The sequence below is a fragment of the Drosophila sechellia genome, chromosome 3R, assembly GCF_004382195.2.
Source record: "Drosophila sechellia strain sech25 chromosome 3R, ASM438219v1, whole genome shotgun sequence".
Classification (NCBI taxonomy): domain Eukaryota; kingdom Metazoa; phylum Arthropoda; class Insecta; order Diptera; family Drosophilidae; genus Drosophila; species Drosophila sechellia.
In genome coordinates this window covers 9,833,656-9,853,364 of record NC_045952.1, presented here as the reverse complement: position 1 = coordinate 9,853,364, position 19,709 = coordinate 9,833,656, and the positions used below count along the sequence as shown (strand labels likewise).

General features: G+C 40.9%; 1 protein-coding gene across 5 annotated transcripts in view; it reads right to left on the bottom strand.

The window, feature by feature from the left end:
- Positions 1 to 19,245, bottom strand: part of LOC6613719 (sodium-coupled monocarboxylate transporter 1) — a 35,130-nt gene extending 15,885 nt beyond the window's left edge. For 2 of the 5 annotated variants that reach the window (XM_032720736.1, XM_032720734.1), the window contains exons 1-2: positions 19,091 to 19,245; positions 16,297 to 16,346 (exon numbers count right to left, since the gene is read on the bottom strand). The gene's annotated coding sequence lies outside the window, so the exon portion shown is untranslated. Of the gene's footprint in view, positions 1 to 3,892; positions 4,013 to 16,296; positions 16,347 to 17,548; positions 17,891 to 19,090 lie in introns of those variants that run through there. The other 3 variants (XM_032720737.1, XM_002038153.2, XM_032720735.1) reach the window with 2 other exon arrangements.
- Positions 19,246 to 19,709: the final 464 nt, after the last annotated feature.

Here is a 19,709-nt window from a genome sequence, read left to right as displayed (position 1 = left end):
CTTTTCTCTGGTTAATAGTTTGTTATTAAATAATCGTTTACATTATGATCTTACTAATTATTTTTAATATTGAAGCTGTCTTAATTAGACTTTCTGTTTTTTACAATTGTGTCAACAAATTTTAGTTTCCCCACCCCGGAGACCAGCGCTCAAAAAGTAAATTAGAAAACATGTTGGGGAATCCCCTCAGCTGCGACCTGCCAATGCTAAGGACCGACTGACAGGGGGAATCCTTTCGGGCACATAAATTTGCATTCAAGTGGCTCCTGTCGGGCGCTAAACAAACAACAATTTGTCTTGTATTTCGTCCTGGCCCAGGACGAAAACGAATGGCCACTAATCATCGTTTAAAAAGCTGCCACTTGACATCCAGCCAGCACCTGTCCAGCTAATTGAACTAATGAAACGGTCTGGTCTTGGCCTGTCCACTGGCCAGTACCCAAGTCCTTGGTCCTCCGTTCGTCCTTTGAGATTGTGGAAATTAAAAAGCTTGTTTGGGCCCTTTGTTTGCACAAAGGCTGTTGATAATAAATTAGACTGGCTACATTTTTGTCACCATGGAAATGCCGCAAATGGATATTTACGGCTCCAACGCCTCCCTTTTGGCTATCTACGTTTGGTAAACTATTTCTACCTGATGGCGGAATGAGCAGGAGCAGGAGCTCTAGAGCCCATCCCCATTTTATTGGCCACGTGCTGGTGATTTGTTCAAGTGAACGGCTATCATTGGGGAGGCTCTTTATGTCCGGTCGGGGACAAAGTGCTTTGGGCCCGTCCAGTCTGCTTAATGAAGTATTTATGTAATGAGTGTGCATATGGCAATACATATTTTAATTATTCATCGATGTTTTGTATGAGCACGCCTTTATATGGCCTTCAATTGCTGCTGACTTTGGGAATTTATGGCGTATTGCAGCAGTTTAAAGTTTTCCTAAAACCAGAAAAGCAATCTTTGGAATAAAAATTAAATTGTATTTAATTACTTATGTTTTTCGAATATCTCATAGCTGAAATATGTTGGATCTTCAGTTGAACATTATAATTAGCTTAAAGTTAGGATTATTTCGCTCGCAATTCAGCCTTTGAGCTCCTCATTTTCATTTGCATGCTGAGCTACTTAATTTAATGGCAAAACTCTTGTCGGTCTTCAGAACACGAAAACTAATTTCTTTAACAATTTATGCGCAATTTCTTGGCAATATATAGAGACCAGCTTAAAGGAAAGCTCTCGAATATAATGCTGAGGTAAGGGAAAACTATGTTAAAATATGCTCTGGCCTTCACCGGTTGCCTTTTTGGATTTTCAATTAACCCGGATAAACCTGGCTTGTAGCAGCTCGATCTTTGATGGCCAATGCTAGTTATTAAAACTTAAATTCACTTACTTGGAGCACAAAAAATTAGCCAGCCGGCTCATCCGGCTGGCCATGGCAGCTGATGTGGGTGGCTAAATAATGAAAGAGGAGGTGCAGCAGGATGTGCAAGGACCCCATCCCGAAGGACGATGTTGTCAGAAGGGGGGAAAGGGGCATTTGGCTGGGTGGCCCTGATAGCTGCACAAATTGTTTAGCTGGCAGCGTCAACTTTATGCCGGCAACAATGTAATTTATTTAATTCCCAGCGCATCCCCCGCACCCCACTGCCTCTAATTTTTCACGCTGCAAAGCAATTTAAGCTGGCAACTGTTGCTAAGTCACGCCCCCTTTTTGTGTTGATTTCATTTGAATTTATGCTAAATTGTCAGTTTCACAATGCGTGTTATCCTGGCGGATTGGCTGTTTGTGTCCTGGCCGCTCTTGTTGCTCCTGCCGGCGCGAAGTGAACTCGCTCCGCTTCGCTGAGAATTATAATTTCAAATGATTGTGCGTACAATCAGTTGTAATTAGCATATTTAATTATATCGCGCATAAATATTCATGAGTCGCAAATTTGCGGCTAACTCGGGACCAAAACTGTTTGACAAGCTCGCCGAGTTGGAGCTCAATTAGATGGATACAGAGGGAGCCAATGAGTTGGCGGTGGTTACAAACTTGGCGCATTGATTGATCTATGGATCGCTTGATTGATTGATAGCCACTCCGACCGGACAGAGTTGCATCAACGGAGCGGAGCGTTCAAAGCAAACACACAAATAGAACGTACAAGGGCAAACAATTGAGCAAACACTATCAATATGCAATTAATGTCATGTAAACGATATTTACAGATAAATACGTCTCGCTCGACTCCTCTGCTCCTGGCCACATTTTATCGGCTTAATTGACAGGAAAATATTCCAGTTGGGTGGGGGGCAATTAGTTATTGTCCGCACTTCAATGCAAATGCCACTTTTCGTATCGGTTGACACTTTAAATCGATAATGCATTATTACCTAGACAGCCATTACTCATACGCCATGTCTGACAAGCAGCGTACAGCGATTATCCTTGCTGCGTGTGTTGTTTTGGTGAGGAGGTAGTTCCATTCATAATTAAAGGCAATTAGTTGAGCCAGCTGCAACAGTTTGTGCCGCCACACACACCACACACACATATCTGGCATGGCAATTTGGCAAATTGTTTCGGACAGCCATGGCCGAACTGTTCGCAAAAATCGAAATTAATTTGCAACTCGCCTGCCCGAAAAAGCAGACTACACAAAATTAGCCACGAGCAACGGATGCTCGGCTCGAACAAGAGTTAATTTACATTTGGCCAGACCGAGCTGCTTCGCATAATCGTTAGATTATGCTTTTGCATCAACGGAACAAAAGCACCAGCGGCAGCAGGAATAACAATCACTTAATAACTTGGCCCAAAGTAATAGCAGCACAGCAATTACATGACCAACTGGAGGACCAACCAGGAGTCGCTGGCGCATCGGGAGCGGAACAATGACAGCGGAAAGGACAAAGTAAACTCGTTTGGCAGCAGCAGCTTGTCCAGCAACAATGTCGCAAAAATTATGCTTGTCTTGATTGACAGCAACAGCTAAAACAACTACAGCTACTACAACATTTTGCCATCTTAACTTCTGGGAGATGCACTGAGAAATAAGCTAGTGAGATTTGTTAAGGAAAATAGTAAAACTTAAGATACGAACAAAAATATACCTAAATAGCCTGTAAACTGAATTTGTATCTTAAATTAAAACTTCTTGTGATTTTAAGTTAATGTGTTCCCATTGGAACTTCTGTTTTTTTCACTGGACACACAGCGTTTTGAGAGGTTTCCCTTAAGTCGTCTCCTGTGGCCGCCACATCATTTATTAGGCAACTCGTGTTGCCACTCGGCGTGCGTCCTGTGTCCGTGGAACATCCTGTGTTCCTGTGTGTGTGGTTCTCGAAACGCTGTGCTTTGTCATAACTAAGGCAGCTTACTTAGCCTGCTTACTACACGGCTGGCTGCTGGGTTCTTAAGTCGGCAACTGGCCGCATACGTAACGAACTCAAATGAAGTTGCTGATGTTGAAAGTGAATCAATTTGCATAGAGTTTATGCTTTTGCCACTGCTAGTCCACTTGTTGAGAACTCATTAGGAACATTGTCTGGAAACTTTCGAGTGCTGCCTGGCAAGGCCAACGGCACAGATTTAAACACTTGCAAGGATTCAAAGGTTTAACACTCATGTGGCTTACTCGGCAAACGGCAATTTCGAAGGATATCCATATGGCATATCCATTGAGCTAAACATCGAGCTATATAAATACACCGAGCACAGCTGAAAGACAACTGAGAATATTAACTGCCTAGGCATACGCGACAGCCAAAAATAAGCTTTAAAAATAATAATATTTCCGTCCAGAAGTTTCTCTCTGCACACAAAAGACCCGAAAACCTTTAATGGGTCAACTCAAAAACCACTGACAGCTGTTTAAACGATCCGATGTGAATACATTTTAACCGATTACTCACGTGAAAATGCAAAATGTTTTGAGTTAATTACTGCAAACTCCTTTCAAGTTGACCACTGCACTGAATTGAAAAATAAACTGAATGACCGACCTTGTCGAAGATCGCCGAAGGAATGCTTGCAGCTTCTGGCCCTGTGCCCTCATTTATAAGACCGAGCGATATGGATCTACGCTGATAATGCCAAAGCAAATACTAGGGTGTCGGGTGTTTCGCCAGGTGTTTTCTTTTTATACGCAGACCGTGCTCTTGTTGTACTGCTAGTCGGTGTATCGAGTTAAACGGAATCGGGCTAGACACAAATGTTTGCCAGACAGTAAAATCATATAATGAGCTAACGTCCGTTCGTCAGCGGTGATGATGATGATGATCATCATGGTAGACCCAACGGCCTTGCGGTTGGGATGTTGCCTCGACCTAGAGTACTTAATCGGAAGTATTTTTCCCAGACCGCGTACAGAGTCTTATCTAAATTAGCTGGCTAAAGGGAGCTCATAACTCATAACGCCGCCTTTGAAAGCTGTAGTGCCTGCGTCGTTTTAGCCAACTAATTACTAGTTTTAAGTGGTATTAATGGAATAGAAGGCGGCACACGGCTAGGCGAGAGTTTTTCTTCGCAAACTGCAGTCGTGATTAACTCCGCTTGTCTGATATATGCATATATATAAATGATTTATAAGATTTAGGCATCGGGTAAACGGCGGCTACTGCAATGTAAAGTGTAATTTATGGCCACCACTTGATTATTTAATGAGTCATCATTTTCATTTGCCACACACAAAAACTTGGAGACCACCGAATTTGAAGTTCATACCGACTGGCTTTCTTTTTAGCCTCGGCTTTGGCTTTGGCATCAGCTTGTGCCGTCTGCTTCATAAATTTTCATTTGGCTGAAATCATAAAGTGAAAAAGGAGGAGCGGACGCCGCTTAAGTATCCTAAGCCCGACACTCTGCGTGGAATTCGGTGTAGCAGATTTAATTTATGTTTCATTTTTCACACCAAGGCCAGGTCGACTGGCAATCGCCCTTTCAACAAGTACATATCCGAGTATAAAAACATATATATGTGGGTGGCTTCGAGTGGGGTTTTATGTGCCTATAAATATGCAAAATTTATGCGGATGCTGTTGCAGGTTCGCCGACTTAGCCGCACAAAATTAAAACTCTGAGCAAAACGGCCCAAAAAGTTTGAGCTCTTTACATGACTAACTAATTGAAATTTACGCTGAGGCAAAAACGCTTTCCGTATTTCTAATTTATGTATGAGCCTGCGAGTTCTCAAATCTTAAGAGTTCTATTGACTTTGCGAGTTCATCAACAATCGATAAATGTTTGACAAAAAGAAAAAAATATTGCGTTGATTTGTGGCCTTCACAAAAAATTTAAAGTTTAAGTACTTAACATATTTAACATGCAGCATGTCCTGTTCAAACCAGCTCTGTAAATATTTACTTCAACTAACCCAGGGCAAATATTAACTCATTTGATTGCACACAATATTTCTCGCTTGTTTCGGATTAAAAGTAAGTTAATTTAAACATCAGCTTAATGTACATATATGGTGCCAGTGATGAAAACGCTGTTTGTTTAATGCTTAAATATTCAACAGGGAAAACGTTATCAAAAATTCAAAAGCATTGCGAAAATATCGAATTCATTGCAGAATATTTTTGCTGTCGTTCTTTTTGTTGTACTTTAGTTTGTTTTCCAAAGTGTTTTTTTTGTTTTGCAATAGTATTTATTTTTTTTTTTGGTTCACTGTATTTATATTCTGTACTGGCCAACAATGCAAAATGCTGAAGGAGGGCGAAAAGAGCTGAAATTTTCACCGAACCACACAAATCAATTTGCAATTGTGCTCATTGTGAGCATGCGAATGGAAATGTTTTTATTACAATAGTTTTGATGCGGTTTTTATTTATATACCACAATAGCGATACTGGCAACGATTAAAGCAACAATTTCCCTCAAAACACATTGTTGTGTTTCTAGTTAAAATTTTGCAGCTGTTGCGTTTATTTTTTGCTTGAATAGCTCTCAACGAGCACTGAAATGATTCTTAAATCGGCATTTGTTGTATATCTGCTTTATGCGTTTGTTAGTTTCACTAGGCTAATTGCAAAAAATTGAATTTCATGCAGTGAAATGCTTTATCAAAACGTATTGAATTCAATTGCAAATTAAATGCAGCATTTAAACAATTAATTAAGTTTGTTCGAGGCTCAAGCTAGGCATCTTGAATATATTTATGAAATGCCATTCAAAAATTAACACATGATTTGGCTCGCCGGCGAACACAACGTTTTTAGCGCCACCCAAAAACGACGAGTAAATGTCGACGAGAGCAGTATGCCGAGTATGCCGCTCGTCAGCACTTACCTTTAATTAAATGATTTATGCTAATTTTGCGCCGCGTTGCCAAGTTAATTAAATTACTAATTATGATTAGCAGACTCCGCTGTGATGTGGCTATTGTGGAGCGTTTGTTGTTCGCCACCTAATTGTTGGTATTATTACCATCGATTAGTTGGCTGGCTGTGCATTGACTATGGCTTATGGCGAGTATTTGCGGAGTGCAGCGTGTCTACTAGACGTGTTCAAATATTGATCACTCTGCTCGCCTTGGGCGCAGATGTGGCAAAAAGCACAACTCTTTTGTAGTTCATTTGACTGCACACTTTGATTGCTTTCTGTGTCGAGTGGATCTAAATTGGATTTCGGATTTTTGAGTTAAACAATCGCCGCTGGCCGCATTAAAAGCAAATTTAGCCTGGCCAAGTAAATTAAAGTAATCAAAAATGTCTACCAAATTAAATCTATTTGTCCAACAGACACTTCATCATCATCGCCAGGCACACTGGGCATCATCATCGTTTCAATTAGTCGAAACAAATAACTCTAAACAAACAAAAAAAAAAACAAAATTGCGAGCTGGCAGAAAATAATGGAGATAGTCACCAGACTCCAGGGAGCGATAACAATAAGCAATCAACTGGATGCCCTGAGTGGTGCTATCTCTCCACGAACCATCGCATATCAGCCAGCCATCGGCATTCATTTGCCTGTTTTCGCGTGTAAAGTGCCACACAAGACCATTGTGAATATTCCGCGTGCCGAAACTAATTGATAATACAAAACCCCAACCTCAAAACAATACCGAAAATTGATTCTACCGACCATTCGCAACTTATGCACCTAATGGAAACAATATGGCAGTTGATAAAAACACTTCAGTGCCGGTCGCCATATTGTTTGCATCACCAGTGCTTCGGTTTTGATTTAATTATGTGATTTCCAAAATTAAAATCAGTTAACCTGTCCATTAGTCTGCTTCCTGGTGCAATTACCTCAAATTATTGCCATTGATAACGAATTGGTTTTTGCCCGTAGAACAAATGGAATTCCTCTTTGGGTTGCACCCAAAGTATCTCTGAAAACAATCTCGTATCTTACATTTTCATGACTCAGTGCATATCTTTCGAAAATATCAACTAGACGTCTGTACTTACAAATTATTTTTAGAATGGCATTAATAGATTGATTTGAATTATTCGATTGATTTTTTTTTCTTTCGCCCAGACATTTTAGTGACTCATTCTTAAGTGCATCTTAAATCAAGTCCTTGTCTTATCATCCCTAATTGGTAACATAGTCGTCAAATAAGACTGCTAAGTACCTATTTCGACTATGCATAGTAATCACGTGACTCCAGTTTTTTATTGCCCGCCTTTATGGTGACATTTTAAGTGTGCGATAAGCTTATTAAAATCAGTTAAAACCATATAACCGAAAAGCCATCTTGGGTGCCATATTAGTTTTTCCCCGAAAAACATCAGCTATCTAATCTAATTATCAGGCCAGTACTTCAGAAATTTCAATATGAAATTGTTTTTCCCCAAAACGTTTTTTATTTACACATGCTTATCAGATGAGAAGAAATTATTTTTAGCTTTGATTGACTTGATATCTTTAAGTGCTAAATAATGTTAGAAATTAACGTGGCCAGTACCACTCATCGATTTTCTAATCTCGTGACTACAATTGCTTGTCTCGCAATATTAAAACAGATGAATAAAGAAAGTTATTCGACGACAGCTAGGCAAATATTATTTTAAAAGACTTTATGTTTGCACTGTCGATGTACGCATGTAGACAGAACTAGATGTTTGTTTGTGAAAATATTTATTTAATTGTCATCACATTTTATCGTACTATTATTCATGACAGCTTATATAGTATATAGATATGATTAATTTACAAATTCATGGTTAATTTTACTGACTGCTCAGATTAATTTGGTGAATATTTCCGCGAATGAGATTGAGTCAACGAGAACAATTGAGAACGTTTTTCAGAAATTTCCTAATTTGATTATGACAGCTTTTCCCAGGAATAATCTTCTGCGTTTGAGAAATTTGTCTTTCCCAACTTGGTATTTAATCTTTCTTATCTGTTGAAAGCCCTAAAGATAGCAGAGGTTTTATGGCCGATCTTCTCCGTTGCTAAAGTTTATCCCAGTGGCAGTCGTCGCGTTTCAGTCTTTACTTATTTTTCATCAACAAATTGAGTTCCCATGTTCGTTCGCGGCATTGAGATACTTGCACTTCTGACCGACAGTTAAACAAGCAAACCACTTGGAGCACTCTGTAGCAGGCGCTATCCATTGTCACTGGCATTGCCACGGCTCCGCTGACCGCGATCACAGAAAAGCCCGTGAAAACACTGAATATACAGTGATGAAACTTGTGGAAAACCCTGAAAGCCGCCGGAGGACCCACCGTCGAAGCTAACGAAGTGCGTCTGGCCAACTTTGGTGGCGATGACGGCGCTGCATTTGTCGGACGGACGAAGTCGAGTGGAGCATTGCACTTGAGTGATTTTTTATTGTGACACGCGCACGCTGTGCAGGAAAATTAATGCTTCATCCACAATAACAGCAGTGAGAGATGTGCATAGCTGGAGGGCCAGTCCACCAGTTCATCAGTCCAACAGTCCACCAGTCCACCAGTTCAGCAGGCGTCTCTGACAAGCAATTAAAATGCGTTGCAAATGTGTGGCCGGGTAAAAAATTGGTAAAACACTGCGGCTTTAATTGAGGCTCAAGCAGCAGTCCAGTGGCCCAAAAGTGGGTGTGTGTGTTTACGCACTCTTGCCACACTCACACACACACTGACAGTTTCAATTTGCCACTCCGGTCTATAAAACTGTATTTTTCCATTAATTATTCATTATTTTTAATGGCTGCCCCACTATGATGATGGTCACAAAAACGGGTGATGCTAAAAAACAGCATTCAATTTAAACACGTCTGTGGTCTTTGGCTTTTTATTTTATTTATATTTTTTGTGTGTTTTATTTTCCGCACTGGGCAAATATTAAAATTGAAAATTTTGTTTATTTGCTTACTCAAATATTACACCATAATGTGTTTGCTTAACTCTGGCTGTCCATATTTAATCGCTAATAATGTCTGGCACTCACGGCTCACTAAATTGTATTTCTGCATATTTATTTATTTTTTTTTTGCACAACTTGTCATGTGATTCTTTTATACAAATTTTTTATTGGTGCTTCCCCAACCTGACTGACTCAGCACTCGCGGCAGCTGTTTTGATATTTATTTCAAGTCGAGATCATTAAATATTTACCCAACTGCAATTGGCTAGCACGTGATCGCATATCTGCTAAATCCCGCTCATGGAACGAGGTTCACAGACCATGGACCACATTGCATGGAATGGGCATTGAACGCGGATTATAGTTTGCACAAAACGAGGATTATGGCCATATTAAGAATGTAATTAATTCGAGCTTGTGTCAATGAACAGCAATAACCGCACAAAATAAGCCCAGTTCAAAGGACAAAGGCAAAGCGCTTAAAAACAGAAAAAAAAGAGGAATTCGCGCACAAGTCTACAGAATATACATAATATAAATAATTAAATGCATTCGAGTATATACGAAACAATGGGCGTGCTCCGCTCCTCCGGCCACCCGCTCATTATTTATATTCTATATATGCACTTTCAGCGCCTACTGTCTTGCCAAGATTTATGATCCCCGGCCAAAAGGGCGGTGTTCCTGGGCAAAGGGCATTAAACAGCCAACAGCGCCAACAGTCGACGGAGATTGACATAAATAAAAGGGATGGTGGCTTGTTGGTTGGTTAGCCCTGCTGTTTCATTTGGCTGGCTGGCTGGCCAAGAGGCATGAAAACAATTTACTTTTGGCCAGTTTGGTGCTGCGCTGCATTCACAAAAAGCAGACAAATGTGAGTGCCGACGAAAGATGAAAGTTCGATACACTTAAACTGGCTGCTCGTCTTCGAAATTGAAAGTAAGAAATTTCAAGCGAGTGCTAGGGAAAAAATTGAACAGCTGGCGTTTATTTAGCTCATCGCTAACTATTTATTTTAGCACTTTAAAGTCTGTCAACACAAATAAACAAATGTCAGGTTTACTTTCTCTATTTGTGCATAAGTAAAGCGAGTACTAATTATGTGGTTATGCCATTATGAGCTTTTTTCACCTTTTTTTTATTTACTTGGCTGTAAAAAGTTAACATAGATAAACATGTATGCATACTTTCAAGAATTACAAACAAAAAGTTCTTGGAAAGCAATTCTAACTATTTTAACTTTTGTAAATAATAACTGGAAAGTTTATAAACAAATATATTTAATACTTCTCTCACTAATTCTAGAGCAGGAATGTATGATAATAATGAATTTTAAATTTATAAATAGTATAAAGCAAATCCCATGGATAAGTTGCAATACCTTTCGCTCCAAGGCAGCAATAATGATATTTTTGTGTAAGTCCAGAACACACGACACGCCATGAGGAGCAAAACGAAATCAGAAGGAACAGAACACAAATTTATCTGTGGCGATTTATGGAGCATGTTTTGGGACCATGTCGAGAGCACACACAACCCGGACGTTCCGAACATCGCAGATGGTAGCGAAGAATTAAGGGGCGGTGCCCAGGACATCCTGCTTGTTGAGTTCATAAATAGCGATGTTGCATGCAACTTGAAGAGCGCCTCAGTGCGGCTCAGTTGGGTGTGGCTTTTCCTTTGACTTCGGCTTCAGCTTCAGCACTCGAGGTTCTAATTTTTATGAGCATGTTGCGTGCAGCTGGAGGGCAGGCAGTGCAGCATACTTCGAGGCGCTTTTCCCCCGAGCTGCTGCTGCTGCTTCTTTCACTTTATTGTCCTGACGTCAGCAGCAAAGGATCTGGGACCAAGGAATCAAGCCGACTGCTAGCTTTGCCTTCGGTTCGTACACTTGTGTGATTTAATGCTGGCAATGGCAGAAAAATTTCAATTGCTTTATCATGTTCTTGGCCTACGGCACATTGCCCATACGCCCCGTGTGCCCTGAATGCACTGAATGCCCAGCGAACAATAAAAATTAGGACACATAATGACGTCGCGACGAAACACACCTCCCTCCTCCCCGCAGAGGACCAAATTGAAAACAGCATTCGGTCAGCTCTTTTTGCCGCCGCTTTCGATTGCTCTGATTTTGGTTCTGGTTTGCTGCCTGTGTGTTGCATGTGGCAAGCAATTCGATCAGTTGCCAGCGGCAAGTTGCAATCATTTTTGGCCCCCGCCAAATAGAGCAAAGCAAATGCAAGTCTGATAACTGGAGGACGGCTTTCGGCGCTGCAAACTTTGCCACAAAACTATCAGCAACACTGCCACTTCATTGCTGCAGTCCTTGTTTTTGTTGTTCAAGTGACGCAGAAGGCAGAAGCTGCTGAAAGGGAAGCCCGAATGTCGGACGGGGATGCACTACGAAAAAAAAGGGGGTACCACTTACATTCAATCAAGTTATACCTTCCTGCTTTAGTAGCTTGAATAGTTTCCTTTATAAGAAGATATTTACAGGACAACCAATTATGAATCCCTTCGGTTCGTTGAGGCAGACTTCACCAAACTTGTGTATTTGATTTTTTCCAGTGCATACTGGGGACTCCGTATTTTGATTTCGCTCGAGTTGGCCGGGTCTGCTGGGTTGGTTCGCTGTCTGCTTAGCGTGTTGGCCAAACAGAACAGAACTGGAAGCCACAAGAAACTGGGTTCGGCTTCCGTCTGGCGCTTCTGGGTTACACACTTCGCCCCATTTCCACCCACCCCGCTCATTGATTACTTTGTTATGGATTTTTTCCATTTCTCTTCGGGGGACTACTGAGTATGTACTTGTGTGTATGTTTCTGGGTTTGTGGGCCGTTGGACTTATTTGCAACACGAGCAGTGCAACTGCAGACGCTCCTTTGATTGTGGCAATCAAAGTTAACGAAAGGGTGCCAAAAGTTTGTGTAATTTCATATTCAATGTGTCAAACAACTCGGTTTTAAGGCAGTTGCTTTGGGTGGTCTTAAGTCTTAAGTCTAAGATAGAATTAAATTACCAAATCCAGTTTAAACTTAAGTCGCATGCAGCGCCACTTTCTGCGCCATCCATGTGCAATTAAAATGCGAACCATGCCCGAGTTTATGATTAGAGCGAAAGATCGCCGCAATTTTATGCACGTAGCCCCGGCGATTCAACATCAAATAGCCGGAGCGCATTAGCCGGGAATAATATTCAGGCGGCGTCGCGACGCCGTCACCATTCACATCCACATCACCATCGCCATCACCATGCCAACAACAATTAGGCAGGAGTTGAAATACGAGGAGGCACACTACCACGACCAAGATGCCTGCTTATAATATTGTTGAGGATGGTCCGCTGGTGCGGAGCTGGGTGTTTCTGGAATTGGAATTTGGCCTGCACTTAAGCGGCACAGCGACTGGAGCTCAACTTTGGCCAAATGGAATTGAAATGACAAGTCGCGGGCTGGTGGGAGCAGTCGTGGATTGGGCAGCGCACACGGGCACTGAGAGAAAAGTTGCAGACTTTGAAAAGCTACTGATAACAGAGTGACAGCCTAATACTTAAGGGAGAAGAAGCTGGCTCATCAGTATAGTTTAAAGTAATTTCCCAATTCTGCCACTACTTTTCGCTCAGTGTGCAATCAGGCGAGTGTAAAGGAGTGGATCGGGATCGGTCGGTGATGCGAAATGCGAATGGGATGGGATGTGATGCCCAGCTGGATGCCGCCTATTGGCCTGTTGTTGTCACATTTATCACGGCTGTCTGATTGCACTGCCTTGCAGAACTTGCTGCAGGTCAAGTTACGGGCAAGTGGAATCTTGAGAGTCGTTCGCCTCGTCGCCGATTCCTTGCCGGCTTCGTCAGGCTGGCAAATGAATTGGAACAGAACGCAAAAGAACACAGAACAGGTAAGTTGCATTTGGCCCGAGGACGTACGTCCTTTTTGCTCCCTGCAGTTCAACGAACTGGCATGCAAAATGTATTTTTATTGAATTTCATTGATAAATGCTCCTTGCAACATGCATGGCCTGTTTTTTTTTTTGCTGTTTGTTTGTTCGATGGCAATCCGATTCGATTTCTGATTGCATGCCGGGGCATAAGTATGCTGTTCTGTTTGGTGCTCGTTTTTAATCGACTTAAATCCAATTTGGGTCATTTGCAATCATTTGGCCCAAAAGGTAACCGAACTCTCCCAGCCAGTCGTTCAACTTTCGCAAAGTGTCTGCAAATTCTGCCATCGATCTGTATTGATTAGCCAAAAAAAAAAGGTTTATAGTCGAGAGTTTCGCTCTTTTGGAACTTGTTTATTAAGTTTTTATGACACCTATGTATATGATCGAAATCGATTCAAAAATAGTTAAGTCGCCTCATGAGATGGCAATTAATCAGCAGCAAGCACTAGAAGCTACCACGTTTTTCTTTTTTGTTGCTGCACTTGCAATTATTAAATAAATCCGCGTAAATACACCTCGCCGCATTCCACATGACTCACAATCTCTGACTTTTGTGTACTTAACCAAATAATTAAGAAAAGCAAACAGTTCGTTCAACCAGGCCACTTGCGAGGTGTCAATGTCAAGAATTTAAGGCCATAAGTCAATCAACAAAAGTTTCCATATTTGCAGTATTTTTAATAGTAAATAAGCATATTTCATATCCAAGTACGAGTATTTAAATGCGAGCTATTCAAATCAGAGCCGCTGGAAAAATGTTATTTTCGTCTCGCTCGGAAAAGCTATTTTCAGACTGGAAATCAATTTGCAGATTATTTGCGTGGAGTCTTCGAGTCTTGGAGCAACCGGTATCGAGTCAATCACGTGGTTTGGCAATCGGGTTTGGTTTGTTTTCCGAGTGGTTGATATAGTGGTCATGTGCTGTTTTTCCATTGCCTGATTGCTAAGGAGAATTGTATGCTGCACAGATAGCAGATATTTGTGTAAACTAACCCGTGACTTGTGGTGCTGTTTGTTTTCCTTAAACGAGTTTTTCAATTTTTGGGGAATATTTCGATTTCACTCAAAGCGGATATTCATTCACACCAGTTACTGGACTACTTAAAAATTATACATTAATTTAAATTTAAGTATTGCTTTCCCTTAGCTAAATAGGTGTCAACGTTTAGGAATAAAACTTACATAAACACAAATAATTTGATAGCTTGCATGTTGCAGATAAATGTGGCACATGGATGCATTTCTAAGACTTAAAGTCGGCTGAATAAACAATGTAAAGTTCGCGCCTTGTGCACTTGACACGCAAAGGGGATTGTTTGTTGTTATGCTAATTGACTGCTTTGTAAAATTATTATACTTCGCCGTAAGAAAAGTTCGCATGGCAGGTAGCGGAATAATTCAGCAACAAACAAAAAAAAAACCTTTCATTCATGACTTCTGATGTCGGATGTCAACAGGAATATACAAAATTAACAATGGCAACAAAAAAATATGTCGAGTATCGGCATTAAATTGCCATCAACAATGCTGTCGTCTCGATAAAGTATTCATGAAATATGCTCTACGAGTGCTGTGAGGATTTGACTTCATTATTTGGCTTGCGGTGCGGTTGCAGGTTGTGGTCAATGCGGTTATATTAAACCAACGTGGAAACACTAAAAAAAAATTACATAAATGTTGCATGGATTTATGCTTGAAAGTACGTCTTAAGTCCAAAAAACATTAGGTATATTTTATTTAATATTTATAAGCTTAACCAAGCTTAAGGAATATCTTTAAACCTACTTGATCGAAAATTTCTTGTGTTTAAACTAACTATTTCCTATAGACTTTCGAAAGTAGTCTTTTATACTTCTTTTAGTATCAACTATTTTTCCTATTTGTTATGTATACATTTTCGAAATGATTTATATATTCTTTAAGCATCAACTTTTTCTCGCAGTGCACACTATCTCGTGTGTCCTTATTATGGCAGATAAATGTTAATACCAGCTTGACAGTCTGTCCGATGCGGGCTCATGTTTAATTAGTCATGTTTGTCACAAATTCTGACATACGAGCCTTTCAATCGATGTAGCTCATTTAAAAGCGTCAGTTGGCCGCCAGCGGGGCAGCTCTAAAAATAAAACCAATTTCGATTGCAATTGCAATCGGCAACTCGGTGGTTGACAGTTGTTCTTTTTGCCTGGGTATATACATATATATGTACATAAGTTGCACAAGAAGAAATATATCGTTGCATATTTCACGCCCAGCATTGCGCGAATATTTATCAAGTTACCCTAGTCCGCAAGTCCTTCGGCCTTGCTCAACCAACCCCCCCAACCCCCATATCCCTTTTTTTCTGTTGCAGGGAGTACGGTGCTGGGGTAAATGGACAAGAATGCAAGGGGGGGTACAGCAAAAAAAGGGGAAAAAAATAGTTAAAATGTAGATTTATGCAAATGGAACGCATAGCTCGCATCCTGTCCCATCTCGCATTCCCTGTATGCCAATGTGTTAGTAGCCCGCCAGGCGTTCCTTGGTCCTTCCTCCGCCCTGATCCGCCTGCTCCTGCCTGCTCCTCCTTGATCCTTCTTTGCTGCTCCTCCCCTGCTTTTTTTCCGCACTGTCAGCCCAGTTTGCTTGCCAGCTCGCTGCCGGTTGTCTGTCTGTCTGCCTGTCTGGGTATTGAGTGTATTGCATTTAATATTTATTTGCTTTTATTTTCCCTTTTTACCCGCTGCCGAGCACATTTTTTTCTTTTTTTCCTTTCGAGCTAGCGAAGGATGAGAGGAATAGAGAACTCTTCTGCCGCCGTCAGGTGGAAGAGGAAAATTAAAAATGCAATTGCGATTAAAATTGCATGACAAACGCGCGTCGCGTTCGCAAAAAGTGTTGCCAAAGGGGGTTTGCATGTTTAGCGCCCACGAGTGTACCCACTACCCACCGCGCTCGATAAATAGTTGCATCCACAATGGGAGACTGCCCCAGTTATATGTTCATAGCCAAGCATGGTGAATCACTATTTCACCTGATTCACGTTCTTTAATCGAAACCCCTTTCTTAGGAAATCAATTCACACTTACCCTTAGTCAAATGCGAAGAAGAGGTGTCACCACTTTGCGTCTCGTTGAGTCTTTGGTACGTTTCAGCGAAAGAGAAGAAACAGTTTGATTTGTTAATTACCGCGACATAAAAATACTTTTTAACTTTATTTGCCGAAGCCAAAAATACGCATCAATCGTTGATTTCACCGCCAAACAAAAATGTTTTATATCCGCAATCGTTGTAGCATTAAAATCCGTTCATATGCTGATCATTGTATATATGTATATGCATTTATCTTTCGGCTTTTGCCACTCTTCCTATTTTCTGGCTATCTGCCCAGTTTCTCTTCAATAGAATTTAAATTTTGTGCCAATGGCCCCCACACGCGACACTCGGCCATATCAGCATCATTCCCCCACCGATCTACTCTATACCCTATATCTTTGTATCATCCCAAGTGCATTAAGCGATAAACAAAGGATGAGTGCAGAACAAGGAACAATGACTGCGAAAGCTAAAAACATGACAGTGACATAGGAAAGTGCATTTCAAGGCGAAACTTGAAGGAAGGCACAACGAATGATGGCTATAAATCTTTAAAAAATATTATTAAAATTCCTTCGTCGCCAAAGAAACTGAATATCGAAACGAAACTATGATAAGAAAACATTGGATTTTAGGATTTATATGTATATATGTATGCACATTTTTGTTTACTCAACAACTAATATTATAATTTGAAACGATTATGATATTGATATGCTTTGAGCAGGGTGAAAAAACCTAACACGTGACCAGCTGATGATTTTGTGTTTTTTGAAAATACAACTTCAAAATTTATATAATGAAATTTTTATAGTTCAAAAACGCACATGATGCGTGAAAATATAAATATTTATATTTATTTGTTGGCACAAAAACGAGGCGAAATTATAATCACGTGACTAACAGATGATTTTGTTATAGTAGCCAATAGGCAAAAACTGAGGTGACGAAGAAACATATTTTTGAGTGTTTTCCGTACTGAAAGTACTCATTTAGTAATCGTATTTTGATTATGAATATTTAAGTTAATTTTTTGAATATACAACTTCACCATTTAACTAATTAAATACTTTGTTTTAACACAACGTGTATTTATATTTAATTTAGTTCAAAAAACGCACATGATGCGTGAACCTAGAGATTTATTTTTAGGCGAAATCATAATCACGTGACTGGCGAATGATTTTGTTTAGCCGGCGCCAAACAATATGTTTTTTTTTTATTTTTTTTTTTGAAATCTTTTACTTTTTGTTTTGATTCCGGTTTACGCTTTCCGCTTTCAGCTTCAGTTGTCTCCTATTCGTTTGGCTTTGTTCTTTATTATTTTTCGCCCAACATTCGTCACTCTTTCGCGCACTTGTCGTCCCGTCTGTCCCACGTCTGATGGGGGACTGAATGTCAAATGATTTGGCCGCCCAATGGTTATGCTGTATTTATAACAGCACTAATTAATTTTCACTCTTTTCGCCTTGCGGTGGTGGGCGGGGGGCGGGGCTGGTCCGAAAATGAAAATGGAAATGAAGTGAAATGAAATGAAATGAAAACGGTGATGCGATTGTGATGGGGGGATAAGCCGGCCGAGCGACTACGAGCGACTAATATAATTTGCGGAAACTGTGACACAGCACACTGGGTACCAGGTAATTGCACCTGGCTATATGTAGGGCTCAAGCTCAAGGCCCCCGCACTCCCCTGCCGCTCACTGTCATCGGTTATTAATTTCCCAGATTCGCATTTATATGGTCTTTGTAGTGTGTGTTTAGTTTAGTTAACAGAGAGCACACAGTTGGGTTGTATGGACGAACACGAACACGAACACTAACTTATTTGCCACCAGAGAATGGACCGGAATAAGTTGGACAGATCTTTTCGTTGATGCATTTACATAATGAAATATGAATATATTTGTTGTAAAATATCCCCCTCGCTCGGAATCGGAATCTGTTTTCAATTAGTCAGAGTGAGGCGTTTTTTGAGAGAACCTGTTCGTTCCACTGCCAGCTGACTACGCTACGAGTATTTAGCGCTTTATGTGGCATATTTGAAAAGTTTGTCTGAAAACCGTTTAGATTATATTTTGGTAGCTCGTTTGCATTGCTAATGAGCGAGCCCAGGGGTCCAGGCCAGAATTAATGGCCCCCCGACCATGTGAAAAGTTCGTAAATATTTGGCGTTTTGTATTAATTTATCAAAATTCGAAAACTACAGGCCATAAAAAAAGGCACACATCAAATCGGCCGTTTTATTGCCATTGTCAGGTTGGAAATTCAATTTCTTTGGAAAGAAGGCGTATTTTCGCTGACCAACAACCCCACCCACCCGGCTTGTTTGTTCAAATTTTCCGCTTAGTTTTGTCAGTTTGGTCGCGCAATTTTTCGAAAACATAGGCATACGAAAATTTTCCACATCCCACCAAAATTGGTGGGTGGCTGGTGGCTGGTCGACCTTCGTTATCATATATTTCTGTCACGTCCGCACGAGTGACCCAAGGGCAAGAAAGGGTTATGTAAATGCCTCGATTTCGATTGAACTCTCGGTCAACCGGATCGCGTGATTGCAAAGCGCCTGTGATAATGCCGAACTTGTTCAATCAATTTTCCATTTATCGCCTACACTTTTTCCACTACCTCGTTGTTTTCTCCCCCTTCCCCATTTATATTGCAAAGGGTGAATAAATTGTGTTTTTGTGGCACGCCGAGATGACAAGCAAATAATATTAATAATAATAATAATTTCATTTGCGTTTTCGAATGCGAGAGTAGTTGGCTTCCGTTGTTTTCTTCTTACTTTTTTTCTTCTGTTTTTTTCTTTTTTTGTTTTTCTCACAAACTCAAAACTCGGTTTCGGGTGCGTTTTTGAAGTGGATGTGGATTCGAGTGCGGCACGGATCGATTCGGAACTGCGAACTGCGTCTTGAGTCTGCGAGCGCCACGACGGGTTTGTTTTCATCGCCAGCTGCGCGGCTGCCTCTTGGGCGGCATTTATTTCTCCTCAGCGTGTTGGCTCGATCTTGTTCGTCGTCGCGGAAGGTTCGTAAAAACGCCGCAGTCGACGGCGACGGCTGCGCAGCGCCAGCTGCTCCGCTGGGCGTACCGCCAGCGTTCCGCCGGCGTCAGCATCTCGCAGCCAAAGTCCCAATCGCATTGATTCCACAAAATCGGAAAGAGTCAAGAAGGAATGAATCAAGCTTGATATTCGACTGGGAAGAACCCATTAATTGGGTGCTGAGGATGCTGAGGATGCTGAGGATCACTTTCTCATCACTACACAGATGTCCTTGGGAACATAGGATCATTTATAGAGTACATAGTTATAGCTTTGCTTTCAAAGCTGCAATAAACTGATCAAATAGTATATCGATTGTTTGAAATTTGAAAAATGTCTTAAACCATGAAATAAGATCATT